Below are 26,482 nucleotides of genomic sequence, written 5' to 3'. Positions count from 1 at the left end.
TCACTATCGCAGCCTCTCTTGTTGCGGAGCACAGGCTCCAGACGTGCAGGCTCAGTAATTGTGGCTCACGGGCCTAGTTGATCCGCAGCATGTGGGATCTTCCCAGACCAGGGCTCGAACCCGTGTCCCCTGCATTGGCAGGCAGATTCTCAACCACTGCGCCACCAGGGAAGCCCCAGCCTCTGCTTCTGTTGCGTTCTTAGATGGAGGCATTCCTTCCTGTGTTCTCCACTCTCTGTGAGGATTAGCTCTGCTGAGCATGGTCCATTCCTACTCACCCTGCTCATCATTTGCTGCTTCATAAGCACTTATCTTTCCCACCATGTTTTCTTGGATCCCTTTGTGTGAATCTGCTGATGTGGTTCTTCTGCTTGGGCTGTGCCCTTGTCACAGTGATGTAATTCTCTTGGCAAAGTACTTAATAGCAACGGAGCAAACCCTTTTTTTCATGGCCTATTTAACCAGACCCTCTTGTTAGGTCAAGTCAGCCCCATCAATGGTGGCTCTGGTCTCTTAGCTCAGAATTATTCCCAGTGGCTGATTTGTAGAGTGGTGGTCTGGTTTGTTGGTTGGAAACGTTTAAAAGATAGAGTACTCGTACTCACCATTTCCTTTGGAAATTTGCTGTGTAGTTGCATGAGTGAATATAGGCCTGGTGATTTCTTTTGACTTTAGGTGCTGACAACATAGCAAAATTGGCAGTGTTGAAATTCTTAGCAATTCAACGTAAATAAACCACTCTATTTAATGGCTGTTATTAAGTTGGTAGCTTTGTCTTGATTTCCACATGTAGTCCCAGTTTCCACATGTTTTCCATGAAAACTGTTGACTTGATATGAAAGTCAGATATTTCAATATACACACTGTTTTATGGTAAAATGTCTTTTGCATAAGACATAAGACAGTAAAATTTGCAAGAAAATTGTCTAAGTAAGTGTAGGGGAGGAAAAAGTTTCCCGCAAGTCTCTTAGGGTCCCTGGCTGGGTCTGAAAATTAAAATGACAAAGACAGATTAACAAAAGAAGAGTATACAAATTTTGCTGAATTTTTATGTGTTCATGAGAACCTTCACAAGACAATGAAAGTGACCACAGCAGAAAGCTTTAAAACCTTTTGGACAGTGAAAAATAAATTTGTAAAGAATTGACAAGACAAAGGGGTTTGGGCTAGGGTAGTAAATGGTGAAGAAGTAACTAGGAAGATAAGGGTGGGTTTAACAAGGTTTGTGTGTGCAGGTTTTTCGGCCCCAACTTCCCCATCTTTGGTGATGAGATTGTCTCCCCTCCTCCTGGAACAGGGACGGTACCCTTTGTAGGGGAGTTTATGACCTGTTTCAGGAAAGAAGGTTGGGGTTGTGTGTGGGGATGGTCAGAGTGACCTTCCTGTTTCTGCTGTTTTCTTAAACTCCTTCAGCTTAAGATATTGAATATGCCAAGGTGCCGCATTTTGGGGTGGCATGTCCTGAACCTCGTCATAAGCCTGATTTGAACAGGTTTTTAGACCTGGGTGCACATTTAGTGGTTTTTCTGAGTTGGACATGACTTGTGTCTGTCTGATCCCAGCCACAGTTGGACTCTGAGATGTAGACGACACCCAGCTGCTCAGTCAGTGCCACTTCCTCATGTGGGAAAACGCTTCAAGAACTTTTTTTTTTTTTTAATTTTAGATTAGTAGCTCTGGTTTAGTGAAAGAGCCCCGGACTAGAAGGCAGGAGAACCTAGATTACAGGTCCAGTGCTTCCACTGATGGTGAGGACGTGGACAAGTCTGCCTTCTCTGCATGCTCAGTATCCCCCTGCAGCACACAGGGCCCATCTGTGACGTCTGTGACAAGCAAATGAAGTATAACCTGGCAAAGCACTTTGGGGATTATGAAGTGCTCTAGGGACTGTCAAGTGATGTCTGTTGGAGACTGTGGGACATTTCTACCTAACTGAAAACTAGGGACGTAGGTATTATTTGACCTACCTGAACAAAAGATGGTGTGCTTTTCTTAAGCTCGTGATCTACTAAATAGTCACCATAATGGCTAGCCAGTCTGGCTGCTTCAGTAATCAGATTCTCTGAGTGGTCCCTTCCTGGAGCCTTGCTATTAGAAGTTTATGGTCCAAGGACCAGGAGCATTGGTTTTACTCCGGAGACTGTTAGAATTGCAGCATCTGTGGACTCATCCCAAATATTCTGTTGCATCAGAATCTGCATTTTAAATGGATCCCCAGGGGGTTGTGTACACATTAAAGTTTAAAGAATATTGGTCTGGAACTCTCATTACTGTGTAATTAAATGTAGCTGCCTTTCTAAACTATGGGTACAGTACTTTTTGATTTGGTTGTAAGTCAGTCCAACTTTTCGCAGAATTAAATACATAGTGATAAAACCCAGTATAAATTTTAGGATTCTTTGGGTTAATTTTGATTCCATTGGGGCCAGGGTATTATTTTGGATGGCGTCTCTGAATTATTATTTAAGGGTTGTACTCTTCTCCATTTCTTTACTACCCACCTGTACTTAAAATTCCTGAAAATGAACTTATGCCTATTCTGTTTTTTGACATTCTCTCCTTTGGGTCACCAGTGACCTCTGTTTTAAAACTGTTGGCCTGTCCTCCTTAGCTCTGGCCTCACAGGACCCCGTGTCCCACTCCTTCCTTCCTGGAGCGCCTTCTGTCAGCTTTCATGATGTACCCTCTCCTGCTTGGTCCCTTAACTCACACTTATTCTCCTTGGCCGGCTTCTTTTTGTCCTTCTGGTCTCCCCTGAAATGTTGGTGTTCCCCAGGCCTCTTGCCTGAGATCCTTTTCCTTCTGACAGGTGATACTCCATGGTACTCCCCATGGGGCAGCTCTCTCAAGCACTGGCCTTGCATTTTTGACTTTTTGTTGGAAATCTCAACTGGTTTGTCTCAAAGATATTCCAAACTCTATTTACTAGAATTGAATTCATCTTCTTGGTCATTCCTTACTTTTAGCTGCAGTTTAACTTTCCTACTAGTTAAAGTTTCTGGTTAGTTCGCTGAGTACTTGTGTGGGCAACCAGGAGAGACACCATTGGCAGGAACTTGGATATGGGCAAAGAGATGGGTCAGTCAAACCCTTCCCATTCCCTGGAGCAGGTGTGTCCCATCTCCTCCATTTATGTTCAGGTCCTCATTCCTTTTTAGGTCCAGCATTGCCATAGCTCCAAGCTGGTTTTGCCTTTGGTCTCTTCTCTGCACTTTCTTCTCCATTCTGCCCAGAACTGTCAAAGGAAGCTTGTAAGATTGGTCCTTGTGTCCCTGTTAAGAGCAGTCCTTTGTTCATGAGCACAGCACTTAACAGTTTTTAAAAAGTGCATTCAAGTGTGTTATTGATTCCAACTATATGCCAGCTCCTATACTGAGTGCTGGGCTTCCCCAAACGAGTAAGCTATTGGACTTGTTTTCAGGAACTCACAGTCTACAGAGATTAAAATGACCAGATAATGTGAAGACCCAAGCTTCATTATTTGATCTTTATAATCATCTACAAGATAGCAGGGAGGGTGTCATAACCTCATTTGACAGAGAAACTTAAGGTTCAGAAAGGTTATGCAAGTAACAGTGACAACAGCAGCTGACACAAGCCAGATACTGTTCTAGGCACTCTGTGTGTGAAGTAATTTAATCTTCACAACAATCCCACGGCATGTAAGCGCTATTATTGTCTCCATTATACAGATGGGGAAACTCATCTGTACAGAGTGGTTAAGTCTCTTGAGGCACAGAGAGATTACATGACTTGCCCAAGGTCACACAGCCTTCAGGTGGCAGAGCTATGACTGGAACACAGGCTGCAGAGTCCAGGAACATAACCACTGTACTACATTGCCCTCTTTAATTTACCTCGCTGCACAGTGTGGCGTCATTATGCCTAATATTATTAAGAATAATATTTAATCTCATTAGTCAGTTTATGCCTCCTTGGTCTTGGCTGTTGTCTCACTTTTCCAGTATTACCTCATGCCCATTCCCTTCTCATATCCTTCACAGGGGTTTGTAAATGTGACATGTCCAACCCCTGTTCGGATTCTGTGCCGTAAAGCTATGGCAACAGTGTAGCAGGAAAAAAGGGAGCCTGTTTGTTTGTTTAACTTAGAGCTCAGTCAGAGGCAGAATGTTTCTTGTCATTCCTCTATATTGGTGGGCAGATTTTGTTTGTTTTTTTAGTTCTTTCCTTCAGTTTTAGGGAAAGCGGTCTTAGTTTTATTTCCTCATCCCTTGAAGTATCTGTAAGGATGTTAAATCCCATGTCCTAGTTTTTATAGTTGGTTTGTTCTAATCAAGATTCAGACACAGTCTGCGCCTGGCATTTGGTCGATACGTCTTTTAACTCTTGTTAATGTCTAGGTTTGACTACCCATCTTTTTTTGTGTTTCCTTGCAGTTTATTTGATGAGTGAATTGGGTACATCTTTCCTGTAGTTTCCCACAATTTGGGATTTGCTGATTGCACCCCCCTGATGTTCGTCTGTCCCTAGTGTTTCCTGACAATTGATAGTTAGGTCTGGATGCTTGATCAAGTTTAAGGTTTTATTTATTTTTATTTTTTGTTTTTGGCTAGAATACTTCCTAGGTGGTTGCTGGCTGCCTCTCTCAGGTTACTGGATCCTTGGTACTGGATACGCCCATCAGGAGGCACGTAATTCCTGGTTGTTTCCTACGTTGTTATGTTTGGTGAGTGGGTTTGGATGTTGCCTTCCTGCTCCACCAGCATTTTGCGTAATGGTTTATTTTAGTTGGCTAAGTTTTCATATTCACAGTTGTTCTTTGTGGTGCATTGTGATGTTCATCCTTTAAAAACACACACGTGTGCCTGTGTGTATACACACACACACATATATATATATATATATATATACATATATATTACAATGAGTGTGTATCACAGTTACAACAAATAGTGGCTATTAAAATCAATTGGATATTAATTAATGGGTACAGAGTTTGTGTTTGGGATGATGCAATGGATAGTGCTCATGGTTGTACAACATTGTGAATGTCCTCAGTGCCATTGAATTGTACACTTAAAAATGGTTAAAATGTTAAATTTTATGTGTTTTATCACAATAAAAACAAATCAATTGAAACTGGATTGTAACATACTGAATTAAAAAAAAAAATTTAATCATTCCATGACTATTGTTCTTCCCCAAAAAGACTCAAAGTGAGATGGAGGTGGGGAGGTGAAATTCTTATTTACTGAAGAATGCCAACTAATCAAGTAGAAGGTATGATAGAATTAGAAAAAGAAGACACATTATTTGGCAACCTGCAGGTAATTGATTCAGGCACGTGTCCTCAGTGGATGCTAAAACCTTCAGTAAAAGATTGTTGGGATTCTCCCTGTCTCAAAGTATCTCCCTATAAATTACTAACTACAAAGGGGAAAAAGTACCGTTATAAGGGAGGGCTCGGCCTGAATCTGTGATCCAATTTAACATCATCAGAAAGAGGGAAAAGCGAGCATGGCGCACCCACTGGTGTGATGCGATGAGAAGCATACAGCGTGACCTTTAGAGATTTCTTGCCAAAAATGTTGAATCTGAATCTAATCATGAGGAAACAATTAGACAAATCCAGAAAATAGGACGTTCTGTAAGACCTCTGGTCTGACTTTAAAAATGCCAATGTTATGAATGAAAAGGCTAGATTAAAGGAGGCTCCCGAAGAGACATGACAACCAAATGCAGTGCTTGAACGTGGATCCAAAATAAATAAAACAATGGCCCTGTTGGAGCAACTTGAATAAGGAGTTTATATTAAATTATACTGTAATAGTTGGCTAGGGCTGCCGTAACAAAGTACCACAGAATGAGTGGCCTAAACAACAGAAATTTATTTTCACACAAATCTAGAGGCTAAAAGTCCAAGATCAAGGTGTTGAGAAGGCTGGTTTCTTCTGAGGCCTCTCTCCTTGGCTCATAGATGGCCTTTGTCTCCTTGTGTCTTTACGTGGTCTTCCCTCTGTGTCTGTGTCCTAATTTCCTCCTCTTATAAGGACACCAGTCTTAATGGATTAAGGCCCACCTTAATGAACTCATTTTACCTTAATAACTACTTTATATATCCTATCTCCAAATACAGATTCATTCTGAGGTACTGGGGGGTTAGGGCTTCAACATACGAATTTTGTGGGGACACAGTTCAGCCCATAACAGATATTAAATCATTTTTAAATTGTCTTGGGTGAGATAGTGATATTGATGTTCTGAAGGAAAATGGTCCTTGCTGTTTCTTGTATTTTATGTTTTCCACTAGATTTTAAACTGATGACAGGGACCTCAAAGTACCTGTTACATAACATTCAGACACTGTTTGTTGAATTGTTCTTTTACTTGGGGGACCCACCCATGGCAAAGTGAAAGGAAGACGGAGATTTTCTGCTGCATGCGTGTGGTTTGTTGGAAACTTCTCTTTTTCTAGTAAACCATTTTCTCAAGCCCCTCCATCCCTCACTAAACTAAAAAAAATAATAATTTGGAATACTTGAGGAGTTGTGCATGGGTAACCTCCAGGAGAGCGCACGATGGAGAATCATAGCTGCGGAGTAAACCTCGGCAGGGATTGGGCTGTTCAAGGTAGATGAATCTCCATGACTACAGAGAAGCTGCTTCAGAAGGAGGCTCCTGGAGAAATGTGCTTCCTTTTGACTTAGAAGGTCCAGCTGTGTTATAGCGAGACATTCCCAGCAGGTGCAAACAGTATGTCTGCTGTTTCAGACCAGCTGGTCCCAATAGCATACTGGGCCCTCCAGGTGGCTTGACAGGAAAGGCTGGTGATATATCCGGTCTCTTATCTGACTCTGCCAGGCCCACTGGCAAGGACTTTCATTCCTTGTGAGTCTTCACGAACTTATTTTATTGCAGGTTGCTGTTGACTCTGTGTTTCAAGATTCCATTTTCTTTCCATTGTGAACTGAGATGGGAATCTCAGTTCCAAAGTAAAAGCTCAGCTCCTGGTTTCCTTATGGTGCTTCTTGGAGGTTTTTGTTAGCCCATTTTGGTGTCCACCAGAGGTTTAAGAAGAGCCTGGTCTTGACCTTTGCCCAGCTTTCCATTGGGTTATTTGCCTTCTCATATTGACTTGTTCTAAGAGCGCTTTTAAATTAAGAACCTTGGCCTTTTGTCCTGTTACACATTATTTATATGTTTATTTTTTGCAGTTGTTTGATGTTTAATGGGTTCATACACACTTTTGATTTTTAAAACTTTTTATGTTACATATTTATTAATCTTTTCCTGTATGGTTTCTGCATTCTGGGTTGCCTATCATGTTTAAACACAGCTTTCCTGCTTAGTATTACATAAGAAACCACTCATGTTTGATGTCAGATGAAAGGTAGAAAACCAGTTTAATTTTTGTTGTTGTTGTTCAATCCCAGGAGGTCATGAACCTTCACTAGTGCCATTTCATCAGCCAGCATGACCTGCTGCCAGACCCTCAGCCCAGACCCTCTGCTGGCTCAGATTCTTAAGAGGAACTCTGATTAGTTCAGAAAGCCAAGAGAGCCTTCCCGTAGGGCTCAGCTGTCCACTGATGACTCAGTCAGCTGGGCCGCTATGAATATGGAAAGGATACAACAAACTGGCAAGTAAGGCACTGCTAGATTCTGTCCCAGCGTATGCTACTTTCATTCAGTCCTGATTCTCACTCACTCTCTCTCTGTAACAGGTGAGAAAGTAGGAAGTCATATTGCTGGTTAGCAATAGAGTCAGAATTCAGACGTCCATTTGCAAAGTCCATAAAAGTAGGTGTAAATAGCATTCTATGAGGGAAATCTGGTTAGAGAATCTGGAAAATCTTCCAGGAGGAATTGGCATTTGACTTAAGCCTTAAAAAAATAGTAGCATTTTTTAAACTTCTCATTATGGAAATTTTCCATAAAAAATTAGAACAGTGTAACAAACTCCCATGTCCCTTTCTAGCCAGTTTCAGTAATTACCAGTTTATGGCAGATGTTGTTTAATTTATACTACACCCTCTCTTGTCCTCTTATCCCTCTGAGTTTTTCATAGCAGATCCCCAACATCATATCTGTAAATATCACTGTGTATATCTAAACAAGATTTTAAAAATGCACAACCAAAATATCATTGTCACATCTAAAAAACTTTTAGTGCTTCCTCAATATGATCAAATATCTATTCTGTACACATTTTACATATTTCCCCTATTGTCTTACAATTTTTTAAAATTGTTTTTTGAATTGTCATCTAAATAAGGCCCAGGCATTGCAATTGGTTGATGTGACCTAATTTTCTTTAATCTCCAGGTTCTCTGCTTTCTTAATCTCCTGTTCTCTCTTTTTTCCTTCTGAAAGTCATTATCACATATGATTAAAATCATGGACTCTGTTCAAATTATGGCTCTGGGCAAGTTACTCTACCTCTCTGTACCTCAGTTTCCTCATCTGTAAAGAGGGCATGGTTGTTTTTACTTCCTGGGTTATTGGGAGGGTCAATGTGCTCATGTTTCTAAAGCTCAGAGCCAGGCCTGGACATAGTAAGCTTTACAGAAGTGTGGGCTTCCAGAGGGGTTTGGAACCAGGGCACTTGCTCAGAGTCATGTTGAAAATCGTGGGAGAGGAAAGAGGAGGGGTTGCTCTAGTGAAGTTGTCCCCAGTCTTTGGGACGAGGATCCTGGCTGTGCAGAGGGCTACTGTTCATTTTCTTTTTTTTTTTTTTTAAAGGATTTTCTTATTTATTTATTTATTTATTTATTTATTTATTTTTGGCTGTGTTGGGTCTTCGGTTCGTGCGAGGGCTTTCTCCAGTTGCGGCAAGCGGGGGCCACTCTTCATCGCGGTGCGGGGACCGCTCTTCATCGCGGTGCGCGGGCCTTTCTCTATCGCGGCCCCTCCCGTCGCGGGGCACAGGCTCCAGACGCGCAGGCTCAGCAATTGTGGCTCACGGGCCCAGCTGCTCCGTGGCATGTGGGATCTTCCCAGACCAGGGCTCGAACCCGTGTCCCCTGCATTAGCAGGCAGATTCTCAACCACTGCGCCACCAGGGAAGCCCTGTTCATTTTCTTTTAACTTCCTCCTGGGTTCTTGACTATTCTTCAATTATATGATGTTGATGCACAGCAGAATTTTGAACAGGTAAGGTATTATTTAGTGAAAGCAACTTTCTGTTGTCCTTTTTTTTTTTTTAATATCTCAAAGCTCTTAATTTTTATTTTATTTATATTTTTTATTTTTGGCTGTGTTGGGTCTTCATTTCTGTGCCAGGGCTTTCTCTAGTTGCGGCAAGCAGGGGCCACTCTTCATCGCGGTGCGCGGGCCTCTCACTATCGCGGCCTCTCTTGTTGTGGAGCACAGGCTCCAGATGTGCAGGCTCAGTAGTTGTGGCTCACGGGCCTAGCTGCTCCGCGGCATGTGGGATCTTCCCAGACCAGGGCTCGAACCCGTGTCCCCTGCATTGGCAGGCAGATTCTCAACCACTGCGCCACCAGGGAAGCCCTCTGTTGTCCTTTGATTTGCTGCTCTCTCTTCTCTGCGTTTATTAAGTTAGCTATTCTCTCTCAGCCATTTTACCGTTCTGTGGCATTATCTGGGCTCCAGCAACTTGTGATCTCCTAAGTAGAACCTTTCAGCACTTTATAAATATGTCATATACTTTTTATATTCCTTTGTTCCCCATCAGGAACATACACCCCAGTCTTCAGAACAGCACAATCAGTTTTTATTCATTTAAGGAGCAGTAGTAATTTGACACTGGCTAATATGTAACAAATTATATTGGGAGTGGTAATTACAATTGCAGCTGGTTGCTAATTACACTGTAACCTTGATGCTTTAAAAAAAAATTGAGACTGAGTTCAGCACGTAATAGTGAGAATAATATTCTCCATTAGGTAAATCTGGCTTCCACTGAACCACGGGTATTTATGTATGATAATGCCGAATCAGAAAGCCTTTTTTAAGCGGCTTTCACCTGTAATGTTGTCCAGTAGCACCATTCATAAGGACAGCTTAAAGTCCACGTCTTTGATTGCCAAATTCCTGGCACATCCTCCAGGTAGTATAATTAGAATGAAGATGACCTGGGCTCTAGGGTCACTTTTGGCTCTATGATTTACTACTACTCATTGAAGACTAAGTGTCTCACGTGCCGCAACTTCCTCATCTGGAGACTGGGATGTTAATGACTTTTCACCTTGAATAGTTTTAGTAACGTTTAAGTGAGATCAGGCATAAAGCCTTTAGCACATGCCTAGCATAGAGTTAAGGGCCCAGTAAAAGTTAACTGGTCAGTGTGAACTGCTGTAATCGGTAATAAATAACCCAGCTCCAAGACCTGACCTCTGCCACCCCTGACTCCAAGAGTTACCAGGGTTACCACTCTGATTTGTGATAGCATATAGCATCACACACTTTGTACCAACCACTCGTTGATAAGTCTGTCATTCCCCCTCAGGGGGCAGGGTCTCTGGTTATTTGGCGTTGTCCTCTCAGTGCCTGGTACATGGTAGGCTTCCCATAGGCGATCGTGTTGCATGAATGAGCAAGTAGAGCGGCGCTGTCTCAGGCAGTGGTTCCCCACTGGGGGCAGGGTAGTTTTGCCCCCCAGGGGAGATTTGGTAATATCTGGAGACACTGTTGGTTGTCGCATCTGGGAGAAGGGGTTGCTACTGGCATCTAGTGATTACAGACCAGGGATGTTGCTAAACATCCTGCGATGCACCCGACAGCCCTCTATAACAAAGAATGATCTGACCCCAAACAGTACGGCCAAGGTTGAGAAGCCCTGGTCTAAGGCAACTTGACTGTATTAGGTTGTGGCCCTGGGGGAAAGGCATGGGGCCTGGGGCCCATCAGCTCTTTGACCTGCAGTTTTCTTAACTACAAAGGAAAAGAATCCAACCTACTTCAAGGATTCAAAGAAAGGGAGATTATACAGATCTGTGCCTAGTGACTCTGCCTGCTTAGTTTCATCTTGATGGTCCTGGCTACCCATGATCTTTCTTAAAAATACACTTTATTATTATTGTTTTGGAGTGGTTTTAGGTTCATAGCAAAATTTAAAGAAAGGTTCAGAGATTTCCTGTACTCCTCCTGGCCGCCCCCCGCACATGCATAACCTCTCCCACATTATCATCATTCCCCCCCATCAGAATGGTGCATTTGTTACAATTGATGAACCTACAGTGACATATCATTATCACCCAAAGTCCGTGGTTTACATTAAAGTTGACTCTTGATGTTGAACAGTCTGTGAACACATTTTATAGTGATATGTATCCATCATTATGGTTTCATACAGAGTCTTTTCACTGCTCCAGAAGTCTGTGCTCTGCCTGTTTTCCTTCCCTATTTGCCAACCCCTGGCAACTACTGATCTTTCTACTGTCTCCATAGTTTTTCCTGTTTCAGAATGTCATGTAGTTGGAATCATACAGTATGTAGCCTTTTCAGATTGGCTTCTTTCACTTAGTAATATGCATTTAAGTTTCCTTCATGTCTTGTCATGGGTTGATAGCTCATTTTTTAGTGCTTAATAATATTCCATTGTCTGGGTATACCACAGTTTATCTACTCACTGACTGAAAGACATCTTGGTTGCTTCCAGCTTTTGACAGTTACGAATAGAGCTGCTGTAAACATCCATCCATCCAGGATTTTGTGTGGAGATAGTTTTCAACACCTTTGGGTGAATACTAAGCAGCATGAATGCTGGATCATATGGTAAGAATATGTTTAGTTTTGTAAGAAACCTCCAATTTGTCTTCCAAAATGGCTCTGCCATTTTGCAGTCTCAGTGATATTGTCAGTGTTCTGGATTTTGGCCATTCTAGTGGGTATGTAGTGGTATTTCATTGTTGTTTTAATTTGTATTTTCCTGATGACTGAAGATGTGGAGCATCTTTTCATATGCTTATTTGCTATCTGTAACTTCTTTGGTGAGGTGTCTGTTAAGGTCTTTGGCCCATATTTTAATCTTAATTGGGTTGTTTGTTTTCTTTTTTTTTTAAAGATTGATTGATTGATTGATTGCTATGTTGGGTCTTCGTTTCTGTGCTAGGGCTTTCTCTAGTTGTGGCGAGCGGGGGCCACTCTTCATCGCGGTGCGCGGGCCTCTAACTATCGTGGTCTCTCTTGTTGCGGAGCACAGGCTCCAGATGTGCAGGCTCAGTAGTTGTGGCTCACGGGCCCAGTCGCTCCACGGCATGTGGGATCCTCCCAGACCAGGGCTCGAACCCGTGTCCCCCGCATTAGCAGGCAGACTCTCAACCACTGTGCCACCAGGGACACTGGTTCTTTGTATATCTTGGGTAACAGTCATTTATTGGCTATTCTTGTGCAAATACTTTATCCAAGTGTTGGCTTATCTTTACATTCTCTTGACAGTGTCTTTCACAGAGTGGAAATGTCTATTTTAATGAAGTCCAGCCTATCATGGATCATGCCTTTGGTGTTATATCCAAAAAATCATCATCAAACCCCAAGGCCATCTAAGTTTTCTCCTTTGTTGTCTTCTAAGAGTTTTACATTTAGGTCTGTGATCCATTTTGAGTTAATTTTTGTTAACGGTATAAGGTCTGTGTCTAGAATCATTTTTTGCATATCGATGTACAGTACCATTTGTTGAAGAGACTATCTTTGATCCTTTGTCAGAGATCAGTTGACTATATTTATGAAGGTCTATTTCTAGGCTTTCTATTCTGTTAGATTGAGGATAATTATGTCTTTTTGGAGAATTGACCCCTTTATCATTATATAATATCCCTGTTTATCCCTGTTAACGTTCCTTGCTTTAAAATGGGCTCTGTCTGAAAGTAATATAACTCCTCTGCTCTCTTTTGATTAGTGTGTGCATGGTGTATCTTTCTCTGTTATTTATTTTGATCTATATGTGTCTTTATTTAAAAAAATTTTTTTTGTAGATGGCATATAGTTGGGTCTTATTTTTTGATGCATTCTAACAATCTCTGTCTTTTAATTAATTGGTACGTTGATGTTTAAAGTGATTTTGATTATCTTTATTGGTGTATCTGATCTTTGTGTATCTGTGGTTTGGTATCTGACATTGATTGGGTGGAAATTCTGAATCATTATTATTTCAAATATTCCTTCTGGTCCTTTCTTCTTCTGGTATTCCCATTACATGTATATTACACTTTTTGTAGTTGTCCCACGGTCTTGGATATTGTTCTGTTTTTTGTTTTTTGTTTATTTGTTTACTTTCAGTTTTTTTTCTCTTTGCTTTTCAGTTTTGGAGATTTCTATTGAAATATCATCAGACTCAGAGATTTTCTCCTTGTTGTATCCAGTCTACTAATAAGCCCAGCAAAGGCATTCTTCATCACTGTTACAGTATTTTTGATCTCTAGCATTCTTTTTTAGTTCTTCCTTAGAATTTCCATTTTTCTGCTTACATTGCTGATCTCTTCTTGCATGTTGTCTACCTTATCCATCAGAGCCCTTAGCATATTGATCATAGTTGTTTTAAATTCCTAGTCTGATAATCTCAATATTCCAGACATATTTGAGTCTGGTTTTGATGCTTGCTCTGTCTCTTCAAATTGTGTGTTTTTGCCTTTTGGTATGCTTTGTAATGTTTTCTTGGTAGCCACACATGATGCACTGGATAAAAGGAACTGCTATAACTAGTCCTTTGGTAATGTGGGCATAGGGTGTAGAGGGAAAGGAAGTGTTCCTAGTCCTATGACTAGGTCTCAGTCCATTAGAGAGCCTGTGCCCCTGGACAGTGTACTTCACAAGTGTTTCTCAATTTTTTCTTCCCCTCGGGTGGGAGGGGATGGCTGGAGGTGGCTGGAGTTGGGTATTTGCCTTCCCTCTGGTCAGCTGGCTCTGGTATTAACCCCAGCAGGTTAGACTCCTCTGAAATAATTTCTTCTGAGGCAGACCTTCTTATAAAGAACAGAATGCTCTGATGCATTTCAACTTGGTTCCTTTTCCTTAAGAGGTAACATTCACAAAAGTGTGGGGAATCCACTATGTCTAGGTCCACCTAGAGTTTTTTTTTTTTTTTTTAAAGATTTTCTTATTTATTTATTTATTTATTTATTTTTGGCTGTGTTGGGTCTTCGGTTCGTGCGAGGGCTTTCTCCAGTTGCGGCAAGCGGGGGCCACTCTTCATCGCGGTGCGGGGACCGCCCTTCATCGCGGTGCGCGGGCCTTTCTCTATCGCGGCCCCTCCCGTCGCGGGGCACAGGCTCCAGACGCGCAGGCTCAGCAATTGTGGCTCACGGGCCCAGCTGCTCCGTGGCATGTGGGATCTTCCCAGACCAGGGCTCGAACCCGTGTCCCCTGCATTAGCAGGCAGATTCTCAACCACTGCGCCACCAGGGAAGCCCCCACCTAGAGTTTTTTAAGTCTTTTCTTGTCCACACTGAGCCTCCAGCAATTGGTCATTGTGATCCTCTGGTTCTGCCTTTCTGTTTCTCCATTTTGGGGGACAGTGGTTTGCTTGGTGACATCACTCCTCTGATGGATCTGGGGAGAGTAGTTGATTTTTCATTTTTTAAGCTTTTTACTTATTTTTAGGACAGACTGGCAACTTCTAAGCCCCTTACATGCTGAACTGGAAACCAGAAGTCTCCCCATCATCTTTTGACTACCTTTCCTGTATTGGAGAAAATCCCCACATTACAAGGCCTGCCTGCTAGAACATATGAGTCAGAACTCAGTTCCCATCTTTCCCTGCAGCCAGGGCACAAGCATGTGATCTAGTTTTGCCAATTGGACGCTCATGTGTGACTTTGATTTGGAAGATGGCAACACAAGGAAGCAGCTTGTGTGTGAAGTTTCCATTTTGGCTGACATGATACGCAGCCCAGGCAACCTGCTTTTGTTGTGGGATCTGAGGTGCATTTCTCACCAGGTGATTCTGGGATAGTTTTGGGCATCACTGGTGGTGCCTTAGCCTTAAGCTGATTCTCCAGGCTTCCCAACATGACTGTGATCATCTAATAGAATTTTAATATACTGTTTTTCTCCTTAGCCTGTTACCTTTTATTGCTTATTTCTAAGTTGGATACATGTTGGACCTACCTCCTCATCTTCCTTTCGTATTTGGGATTAGAAATATATAACTTGTGTTTACAGCTTACATTTTTTAAGAGTAGCTATTAATCACTACCAACCTTATGTATCATTTTAGGATTCACAGAGCACTTTTTCTTCATTCTAATGAATCCTTAAGATAACTTTATGAAACAGATAAGTAGATTTTGTCATTTTGCCCTTTTTATAGATGAGGAAACTAAAACTTGGAGATGTTAACTGACTTGTCCAAGATCACCAAGTTAGCAATACATTGGAACCCAAATCGTTAAACGTGGTGATGTTTGCTTATGACAGGGTGAGCAAGCATCTCTTTCACCATAAGGAGTTGAAAATATAAACAGACAAATGTCTATTTCAGAAAAGACTTATACTGTCTCTTGTCAAATTTTAGTCTTGGGAACATTTACTGGAATGTTAGCTTTAGCTTAATAACAATAATAATAAAATCTAAAATTAGAGCATTTAAAGTTATTTTGGCCTAACAGAACCCACAGCTAAAACACCACTGTTCATTTAACTGCTGTACTCTTCTTCATACAGAATTTTAATGGTGATGGCTTTATTACTGTTTAATGTTTGTCTACAACACATTTCACAAGCTACTGAATCCTTCTGATAAATATCGCCAACATCCCTGAAATTACCCACTTGCATAATTACTCAGCAGGTTAACATTTGTGGTGTGTCTGGTGCTTTATAAGTCAACTGTTGAGTGAGATGAACATTTGAGAGTTGATTACACAGTAAGGTTGTGGTTTGAAGAATGCTTAACATGGCATCTTGTCTGTATATTAATTTATATTTCAGTAACTTTTTTATAATGACTGCTCTTCATTTATTTATTTTTTAACATCTTTATTGGAGTATAATTGCTTTACAATGGTGTGTTAGTTTCTGCTTTATAACAAAGCGAATCAGCTATATGTATACATATATCCCCACATCTCTTCTCTCTTGCATCTCCCTCCCTATCCCACCCTTCTAGGTGGTCACAAAGCACCGAGCTGATCTCCCTGTGCTATGCGGCTGCTTCCCACTAGCTATCGGTTTTACATTAGGTAGTGTATATATGTACATGCCACTCTCTCACTTTGTCCCAGCTTACCCTTCCCCCTCCCCGGGTCCTCAAGTCCATTCTCTAGTAGGACTGCGTCTTTATTCCCATCCTGCCCTTAGGTTCTTCATGAGCATTTTTTTTTTTTTTTTTAGATTCCATATATATGTGTTAGCCTGCTGTATTTGTTTTTCTCTTTCTGACTTACTTCACTCTGTATGACAGACTCTAGCTCCATCCACCTGACTAAAAATAAGTCAATTTCGTTTCTTTTTATGGCTGAGTAATATTCCATTGTATATATGTGCCACATCTTCTTTATCCATTTATCTGTCGATGGACACTTAGCTTGCTTCCACGTCCCGGCTATTGTAAATATAGCTGAAATGAACATTGTGGTACATGACTCTTTTTGAATTACGGTTTACTCAGGGTATATGCCCAGTAGCGGGATTGCTGGGTCGTATGGTAGTTCTATTTTTAGTTTTTTAAGGAACCACCATACTGTTCTCCATAGTGACTGTATCAATTTACATTCCCACCAAGAGTGCAAGAGGGTTCCCTTTTCTCTACACTCTCTCCAGCATTTGTTGTTTGTAGATTTTTTGATGATGGCCATTCTGACTGGTGTGAGGTGATACCTCATTGTAGTTTTGATTTGCATTTCTCTAATGATTAATGATGTTGGGCATTCTTTCATGTGTTTATTGGCAACCTGTATGTCTTCTTTGGAGAAATGTCTATTTAGGTCTTCTGCCCATTTTTGGATTGGGTTGTTTGTTTTTTTAATATTGAGCTGTATGAGCTGCTTGTAAATTTTGGAGATTAATCCTTTGTCAGTTGCTTCGTTTGCAAATATTTTCTACCATTCTAAGGGTTGTCTTTTTGTCTTGTTTATGGTTTCCTTTGCTGTGCAAAAGCTTTTAAGTTTCATTAGGCCCCATTTGTTTACTTTGTTTTTATTTCTATTTCTCTAGGAGGTGGGTGAGAAAGGATCTTGCTGTGATTTATGTCATAGAGTGTTCTGCCTATGTTTTCCTCTAAGAGTTTGATAGTGTCTGGCCTTACATTTAGGTCTTTAATCCATTTTGACTTTATTTTTGTGTATGGTGTTAGGAAGTGTTCTAATTTCATTCTTTTACATGTAGCTGTCCAGTTTTCCTAGCACCACTTATTGAAGAGGCTGTATTTTCTCCATTGTATATTCTTGTCTCCTTTATCAAAAATAAGGTGATCATATGTGCATGGGTTTATCTCTGGGCTTTCTATCATCCTGTTCCATTTATCTATATTTCTGTTTTTGTGCCAGTACCATACTGTCTTGATTACTGTAGCTTTGTAGTATAGTCTGAAGTCAGGGAGCCTCATTCCTCCAGCTCCATTTTTCTTTCTCAAGATTGCTTTGGCTATTCGGGGTCTTTTGTGTTTCCATACAAATTGTGAAATTTTTTGTTCTAGTTCTGTGAAAAATGCCAGTGGTAGTTTGATAGTTATTGCATTGAATCTGTAGATTGCTTTGGGTAGTAGAGTCATTTTCACAATGTTGATTCTTACAATCCAAGAACATGGTATATCTCTCCATCTGTTGGTATCATCTTTAATTTCTTTCATCAGTGTCTTATAGTTTTCTGCATACAGCTCTTTTGTCTCCTTAGGTAGGTTTATTCCTAGGTATTTTATTCCTTTTGTTGCAGTGGTAAATGGGAGTGTTTCCTTAATTTCACTTTTAGATTTTTCATCATTAGTGTATAGGAATGCAAGAGATTTCTGTGCATTAATTTTGTATCCTGCTACTTTACCAACTTCATTGAGTAGCTCTAGTAGTTTTCTGGTAGCATCTTTAGGATTCTCTATGTATAATATCATGTCATCTGCAAACAGTGACAGCTTTACGTCTTCTTTTCCAACTTGGATTCCTTTTATTTCTTTTTCTTCTCTGATTGCTGTGGCTAAAACTTCCAAAACAGTATTGAATAATAGTGGTGAGAATGGGCAACCTTGTCTTGCTCCTGATCTTAGTGGAAATGGTTTCAGTTTTTCACCACTGAGGACAATGTTGGCTGTGGGTTTGTCATATATGGCCTTTATTTGTTGAGGTAAGTTCCCTCTATGCCTACTTTCTGGAGGGTTTTTATCATAAATGGGTGTTGAATTTTGTTGAAAGCTTTTTCTGCATCTATTGAGATGATCATATTGTTTTTATTCTTCAGTTTGTTAATATGGTGTATCACATTGATTGATTTGCATATATATATATTTTTAAAAGGAACTCCTTTATTTATTTATTTATTTATTTATTTATTTATTTATTTATGGCTGTGTTGGGTCTTCGTTTCTGTGCAAGGGCTTTCTCTAGTTGTGGCAAGCGGGGGCCACTCTTCATCGCGGTGCGCGGGCCTCTCACTGTCGTGGCCTCTCTCGTTGCGGAGCACAGGCTCCAGACGCGCAGGCTCAGTAGTTGTGGCTCACGGGCCTAGTTGCTCCGCGGCATGTGGGATCTTCCCAGACCAGGGCTCGAACCCGTGTCCGCTGCATTGGCAGGCAGACTCTCAACCACTGCGCCACCAGGGAAGCCCCTGATTGATTTGCATATATTGAAGAATCCTTGCATTCCTGGGATAAACCCCACTTGATCATGGTGTATGATCCTTTTAATGTGCTGTTGGATTCTGTTTGCTAGTATTTTGTTGAGGATTTTTGCATCTATGTTCATCAGTGATATTGGCCTGTAGTTTTCTTTCTTTGTGACATCTTTGTCTGGTTTTGGTATCAGGGTAATGGTGGCCTCGTAGAATGAGTTTGGGAGTGTTCCTCCCTCTGCTATATTTTGGAAGAGTTTGAGAAGGATAGGTGTTAGCTCTTCTCTAAATGTTTGATAGAATTCGCCTGTGAAGCCTTCTGGTCCTGGGCTTTTGTTTGTTGGATGATTTTTATTTTCAATTTCAGTGCTTGTGATTGGTCTGTTTATATTTTTTTTTCTTCCTGGTTCAGTCTTGGAAGGTTGTGCTTTTCTAAGAATTTGTCCATTTCTTCCAGGTTGTCCATTTTATTGTCATAGAGTTGCTTGTAGTAATCTCTCATGATCCTTTGTATTTCTGTAGTGTCAGTTGTTACTTCTTTTTCATTTCTAATTCTATTGATTTGAGTCTTCTCCCTTTTTTTCTTGATGAGTCTGCCTAATGGTTTATCAATTTTGTTTATCTTCTCAAAAGAGCCAGCTTTTAGTTTTATTGATCTTTGCTATGGTTTCCTTCATTTCTTTTTCATTTATTTCTGATGTGATCTTTATGATTCTTTCCTTCTGCTAACTTTGGGGGGTTTTTTTGTTCTTCTTTCTCTAATTGCTTTAAGTATAAGGTTAGGTTGTTTATTTGAGGTGTCTCTTGTGTCTTAAGGTAGGATTGTATTGCTATAAACTTCCCTCTTAGAACTGCTTTTGCTGCATCCCATAGGTTTTGGGTCGTCATGTTTTCATTGTCACTTGTTTCTAGGTATTTTTTGATTTCCTCTTTGATTTCTTCAGTGATGTCTTGGTTATTAAGTAATGTGTTGTTTAGCCTACATGTGTTTGTATTTTTTACAGAATTTTTCCTGTAATTTATATCTAGTCTCATAGTGTTGTGGTTGAAAAACATACCTGATATGATTTCAGTTTTCTTAAATTTACCAAGGCTTGATTTGTGACCCACGATATGATCTATCCTGGAGAATGTTCCATGAGCACTTGAGAAGAAAGTGTATTCTGTTGTTTTTGGATGGAATGTCCTATAAATATCAATTAAGTCCATCTTCTTTAATGTATCATTTAGAGCTTGTGTTTCCTTATTTATTTTCTTTTTGGATGATCTGTCCATTGGTGAAAGTGGGGTGTTAAAATCCCCTACTATGGGTTGAGAATCTGCCTGCCAATGCAGGGGACACGGGTTCGAGCCCTGGTCTGGGAAGATCCCACATGCCATGGAGCAACTAGGCCCGGAGCAACAACTACTGATCCTGCGCGTTTGGAGCCTGTGCTGCGCAACAAGAGAGGCCGCGACAGTGAGAGGCCCGCGCACTGCGATGAAGAGTGGCCCCCGCTCGCCGCAACTAGAGAAATCCCTCACACAGAAACGAAGACCCAACACAGCCAAAAATAAATAAATTAATTAATTTTAAAAAAATCCCCTACTATGATTGTGTTACTGTCGATTTCCCCTTTTATGGCTGTTAGCATTTGCCTTATGTATTGAGGTGCTCCTATGTTGGGTGCCTAAATATTTACAATTGTTACATCTTCTTCTTGCATTGATCCCTTGATCATTATGTAGTATCCTTCTGTGTCTCTTGTAATAGTCTTTATTTTAAAGTCTGTCTTGTCTGATATGAGAATTGCTACTCCAGCTTTCTTTTGATTTCCATTTGCATGGAATATCTTTTTCCATCCCCTCACTTTCAGTCTGTATGTGTCCCTAGGTCTGAAGTGGGTCTCTTGTAGACAGCATAGAGATGGGTCTTGTTTTTGTATCCATTCAGCCAATCTGTGTCTTTTGGTTGGAGCATTTAATCCGTTTACATTTAAGGTAATTATCTATATGTATGTTCCTATTACCATTTTCTTAATTGTTTTGGCTTTTATTTTGTAGGTCTTTTCCTTCTCTTGTGTTTCCTGCCTAGAGAAGTTCCTTTAGCATTTGTTGTAAAGCTCGTTTGGTGGTGGTGTGTTCTCTTAGCTTTTGCTTGTCTGTAAAGGTTTTAATTTCTCTGTCGAATCTGAATTAGATCCTTGCTGGGTAGAGTAATCTTGGTTGTAGGTTTTTCCCTTTCATCACTTTAAATATGTCCTGCCACTCCTTTCTGGCTTGCAGAGTTTCTGCTGAAAGATCAGCTGCTAACCTTATGGGGATTCCCTTATATGTTATTTGTTGTTTTTCCCTTGCTGCTTTTAATATTTTTTCTTTGTATTTGATTTTTGATAATTTGATTAATATGTGTCTTGGCATGTTTCTCCTTGGATTTATCCTGTGTGGGACTCTCTGCACTTCCTGGAGTTAACTATTTCCTTTCCCATATTAGGGAAATTTTCAACTATAATCTCTTCAAATATTTTCTCAGTCCCTTTCTTTCTCTCTTCTTCTTCTGGGACTCCTATAATTCGAATGTTGGTACGTTTAATGTTGTCCCAGAGCTCTCTGAGACTGTCCTCAATTCTTTTCATTCTTTTTTCTTTATTCTGCTCTGCAGTAGTTATTTCCAGTATTTTATCTTCCAGGTCACTGATCTGTTCTTCTGCCTCAGTTATTCTGCTGTTGATTCCTTCTAAAGAATTTTTAATTTCATTTATTGTGTTGTTCATCATTTTTTGTCTGCTCTTTAGTTCTTCTAGTTCCTTGTTAAACGTTTCTTGTATTTTCTCCATTCTGTTTCCAAGATTTTAGATCATCTTTACTATCATTATTCTGAATTCTTTTTCAGGTAGACTGCCTATCTCCTCTTCATTTGTTAGGTCTGGTGGGTTTTTACCTTGCTCCTTCATCTGCTGTGTGTTTCTCTGTCTTCTCATTTTGCTTAGCTTACTCTCTTTGGGGGTCTTCTTTTCACAGGCTGTAGGTTCGTAGTTCCCATTGTTTTTGGTGTCTGCCCCCAGTGGCTAAGGTTGGTTCAATGGGTTGTGTAGGCTTTCTGGTGGAGGGGACTAGTGCCTGTGTTCTGGTGGCTGAGGCTGGATCTTGTGTTTCTGGTGGGCAGGTCCGTGTCTGGTGGTGTGTTTTGGGGTGTCTGTGACCTTATTATGATTTTAGGTAGCCTCTCTGCTAATGGGTGGGGTTGTGTTTCTGTCTTGCTGGTTGTTTGGCATAGGGTATCCTGCACTGTAGCTTGCTGGGTGTTGAGTGGAGCTGGGTGTTGGCGTTGAGATGGAGATCTCTGGGAGATTTTTGCCATTTGATATTACATGGAGCTGGGTGGTCTGTGGTGGACCAATGTCCTGAACTCGGTTCTCCCACCTCAGACGCACAGGCCTGATGCCCGGCTGGAGCACCAAGACCCTGTCATCTACACGGCTCAGAATAAAAGGGAGAAAAAAGAAAAGAAAGAAAAAATAAAGTTATTAAAATAAAAGATAATTATTAAAAATTAAAAAACAATTTTAAAGTAATAAAAGAAAAGAATGAAAGAAGAGAGCAAGCAAACCAAAATACAAATCCACCAATGATAACAAGCGCTAAAAGCTATACTAAAAATACCAAGAAAAACCAGAAAGATGGACAGACAGAACCCTAGGACAAATGGTAAAAGCAAAGCTATACAGATAGAATCACACACAGAAGCATACACATGCACACTCACAAAAAGAGAAAAAAGAAAAAATATATATATCGTTGCTCCCAAAGTCTACCTCCTCAATTAGGGATGATTCGTTGCCTATTTAGGTATTCCACAGATGCAGGTACATCAAGTTGATTGTGGAGATTTAAGCCGCTGCTCCTGAGGCTGCTGGGAGAGATTTCCCTTTCTCTTCTTTGTTCGCACAGCTCCTGGGGTTCAGCTTTGGATTTGGCCCTGCCTCTGCCTGTAAGTCGCCTGAGGGCGTCTGTTCTTCGCTCAGACAGGATGGGGTTAAAGGAGCAGCTGATTCAGGGGCTCTGGCTCACTCAGGCCGGGGGGAGGGAGGGGTACGGATTCGGGGTGAGCTTGGGGCGGCAGAGGCCAGTGTGACGTTGCACCACCCTTAGGCGCACCCTGTGTTCTCCCGGGGAAGTTGTCCCTGGATCACGGGACCCTGGCAGTGGCGGGCTGCACAGGCTCCCCGGAGGGGAGGTGTGGAGAGTGACCTGTGCTCGCACACAGGCTTCTTGGTGGCGGCAGCAGCAGCCTTAGCGTCTCATGCCCGTCTCTGGGGTCCGTGCTAATAGCTGCAGCTCGTGCCCGACTCTGGAGCTTGTTTAGGCGGCACTCTTAATCCCCTCTCCATGCTCACCGCAAAACAAAGAGGCAAGAAAAAGTCTCTTGCCTCTTCGGCAGCTCCAGACCTTTTCCCGGACTCCCTCCCGGCTAGCTGTGGTGCGCTAACCCCTTCAGGCTGTGTTCACACCGCCAGCCCCAGTCCTCTCCCTGCGATCCGACCGCAGCCCGAGCCTCAGCTCCCAGCCCCGCCCGCCCCGGCGGGGAAGCAGACAAGCCTCTCGGGCTGGTGAGTGCTGCTCGGCGCCGAGCCTCCGTGCGGGAATCTCTCCGCTTTGCTCTCCGCACCCCTGTGGCTGCGCTCTCCTCCGTGGCTCTGAAGCTCCCCCCCTCCGCCCCCCACAGTCTCCGCCCGCGAAGGGGCTTCCTAGTGTGTGGAAACCTTTTCTCCTTCACAGCTCCCTCCCACTGGCGCAGGTCCCGTCCCTGTTCTTTTGTCTCTGTTATTTCTTTTTTCTTTCGCCCTACCCAGGTAAGTGGGGAGTTTCCTCCCTTTTGGGAGGTCTGAGGTCTTCTGCCAGAGTTCAGTAGGTGTTCTGTAGGAGTTGTTCCACATGTAGGTGTATTTGTGGGCAGGAAGGTGATCTCCGCGTCTTACTCTTCCGCCATCTTGAAGCTCGGATCTGCTTTTCATTTATTAGAATGTAGGGAAACTGTAGGATGAGGAATGAGTGACTCAGTGAAGTCAATGAAAAATTATTTTTCTTAAATGTGATGAGACCCCTCTTTCTTTTTTCTTCTCCAGTTAATGGTAACTGTGTTTTGGGGGAATTTCTTTTAGAGTTATTGATTGTATCAGTCAAGGGTCACTTGCAGAGCACAGAATTCACACTTTATCTTTCTGGTTTTCCTTGCCGTACTTCCCACTGCCCCCCTTTTAAACCAGTCATTGAAGTTATGTTATTTTTGGCTGTTTTTATTTTTGTATTTGGGATGTACCTAGCTAGTTTATGTGTTTTGCAAATGCTGTTGCTGTTATTTATAATGTTTGTCTTATCAAAAATTTTACATATTCAGTGATCCTCAAATTCTGCCCCGTGGAACATAGATTTGGGGAATTGACCTGAAATTTCTATACTGTCTTTAAACAAAGGTTAACTTTTCCCAGTTTATGGAAAAAAATATAATGCGTAGTTTTTCCAGTTCTACCCCCCTTCTCCCTTAACCTCCACTTGGTGTGAATGTTATGTGCTTGTGTATAAAATTCTCTATTGAATTAAGTAGCGAATGGTGATAATTCATAGTCATCTGCCAAGAATCCTTTTTCTTCTTGGTGATTTACTCCCTAACTATGTTTGAAAATTACTTTATTTAAATCTCTTGATATAAAAATTTTGTTTTAATGGTGGCATCTATTCTTATAAATGCAAATTCAGAAGAGTAATGATAAAGCAAATCAGGCAATTAGATTGTAAGAATAGTATCTGTAAATATTTACATGCTATTAGTATATGAGAAATATATACATGTATATAAAACAATGGAAGTCAGCCTTTTGGAAAAAATCTAGAGTTTGATGAATCTTCCAAGAAGCCCAATGAACTAAGGATTGTCAGGTGATGCAACTTGCGCTTGCCGAGCAGGTGTTCTGAGTTGGCTTAAAAAGGGAGGCTGCATTTCTTGGCTCCCTTTTTCCGGCTCACAGAACTTGCTAGCTCCTGGTTTTGCCACCAGGTAGACTCCATCTCAGTACACCTTCAGAACGCTGGCATGTCTAACTGTAACTTTACTATAACTATGAAGTGTTCTGTGCACATTAGGTGACCTGACTTAAAAGTGCTGGGCCACTCTATGGATTGTTTTCTCCTGTGCCCTCCACCCTGGGAGAGTTACAGAGTGAAAGCTTTCTTTCTCTCACAGAGGTGTAGTCCTGGTGGTGCATTTTGGGATTAGTAAGTAGAAGAACGCTGTGGGAATTTAGGGCGGGAGAAGTTCACTCTGAAACTGCGTTGCCCAGGGAAGGCTTTATGAAGTGTGTGGCATAGTGAATTAATTTGATTTTAAAGGATGTGTTATTCACATGGAGCAAGAATAGTTCACTTTGTGGAAACTTACCTTTGCTTTTAAAAAGAAACCCAATTAAGTGCTGAGGGTCACCATATGCCTTTTAAAAAAATGTTTCGGTCTTGAGATGTAGAACTCGAAGGGAATTTCTTTGCTTTTGAAGGAGAGGATAGAGGCATTTCATGCTGGCTCATCTTCTCCAATAGTGTTCGTCCTACCCCACCTTTCTCAGAATATAGACCCAAAGGGAGGGAATCTTCTGAGACTCTTAGCACTGTCATCAATCTTAGGTTGGTTAGCAGCCTGTTTTCTTCTCGTTAATTGAACAGCAAAGAACGCTCACTAATTGAGGATTTTAACGAGATTACAAATAGCAAATAAAAATAGCATTGGTGGTTACAAGTAGTCAGCTGAAGTTAAGAGTTATCAGTCTTGCTTTGGGAAACAAGGTGACCAACTAACTGGTTTCAGGAAAACTACCTCTCCTATTCCAGTGATTAGTTAATAAAATTATTCCTGACAGTGGCAGGCCAAGAAGCTCAGGCAGTTACATATTTCGAGACAGAGAACCCATTGTCCAAAGATCTCAGAAGAGCCTTTGCAAACACACAGAAAGGATTTAGAACAATTTGCATAAGCCTCCTCATGGATAAGCGACATGGCTCCAGTATTGGGGGGTGGTTCCAGGAACCCCTCCTTGGCTGTATCATGGGGTGACGCTGTGCTTGGTGAGAATTCAGTCTCCTGACGGTTTTTGCCAGCAGGATGGGGTGATGGGACGCTGAATAAGCCTACTGTTTGGTTCCACATAAGGACTCTTTTGTGTTGGCCTGGGGCAGCCATGTTCAAGTTTGTCTTCTTTTTCCCCAATGATGTTTTTGGACTTTGTGGGCTGGAGAATTAAGCACAACACCTATTCTGAGCTAATCTGTCAAACTTTGCTCTGAAAGGTAACCATAGCCCCTTGTATTCTAGAATGTGGTAAATAGTAGTCATACAAATGGAGACAGGATTTTTTTTTTCGTTGAAGTATAGTTGATTTACATTATTAGTTTCAGGTGTACAACATTGCTATTCAATATTTTTTATAGATTATACTCCATTTAAAGTTATTACAAAACAATGGTTATATTTCTCAATGCTGTATAATTGGAGACTTCTGGTTTCTTAAAAGTCGGAGAGAGGAGGAGACTGCTTGGCGTGACCAGATAGCTGGGCATTCACACCTGTGCATTGTGGAACTGTGGGAAGTAATTCCCTTCTGTTAATATTGTTTGCCTTACTCACTAACTTCTCTAAGAACTGTGTTCTCTTGCATAGTTAACGAACAAGTTGTACTTTAATATTCGCCCATGAAAGGTGTGGGTCACTCTGGAGTGTAGTTTAAAATGCCAGGTGGTTACAAATCTGTTTCAACTTTTCTTTTTTTCTTATTCATTTT

At 41.3% G+C, this 26,482-nt stretch overlaps 1 protein-coding gene across 2 annotated transcripts in view; it reads left to right on the top strand.

Annotated features, from left to right (window-relative positions):
• SLC25A13 (solute carrier family 25 member 13) overlaps positions 1-26,482 on the top strand; it is a 205,506-nt gene that overhangs the window by 6,629 nt on the left and 172,395 nt on the right. The gene's annotated exons all lie outside the window — the stretch shown is intronic.

The sequence above is a fragment of the Balaenoptera acutorostrata genome, chromosome 7, assembly GCF_949987535.1.
Source record: "Balaenoptera acutorostrata chromosome 7, mBalAcu1.1, whole genome shotgun sequence".
Taxonomy (NCBI): domain Eukaryota; kingdom Metazoa; phylum Chordata; class Mammalia; order Artiodactyla; family Balaenopteridae; genus Balaenoptera; species Balaenoptera acutorostrata.
The sequence above is the reverse complement of the archived record's forward strand: the minus strand, read 5'-3'. Positions and strand labels throughout refer to the sequence as shown.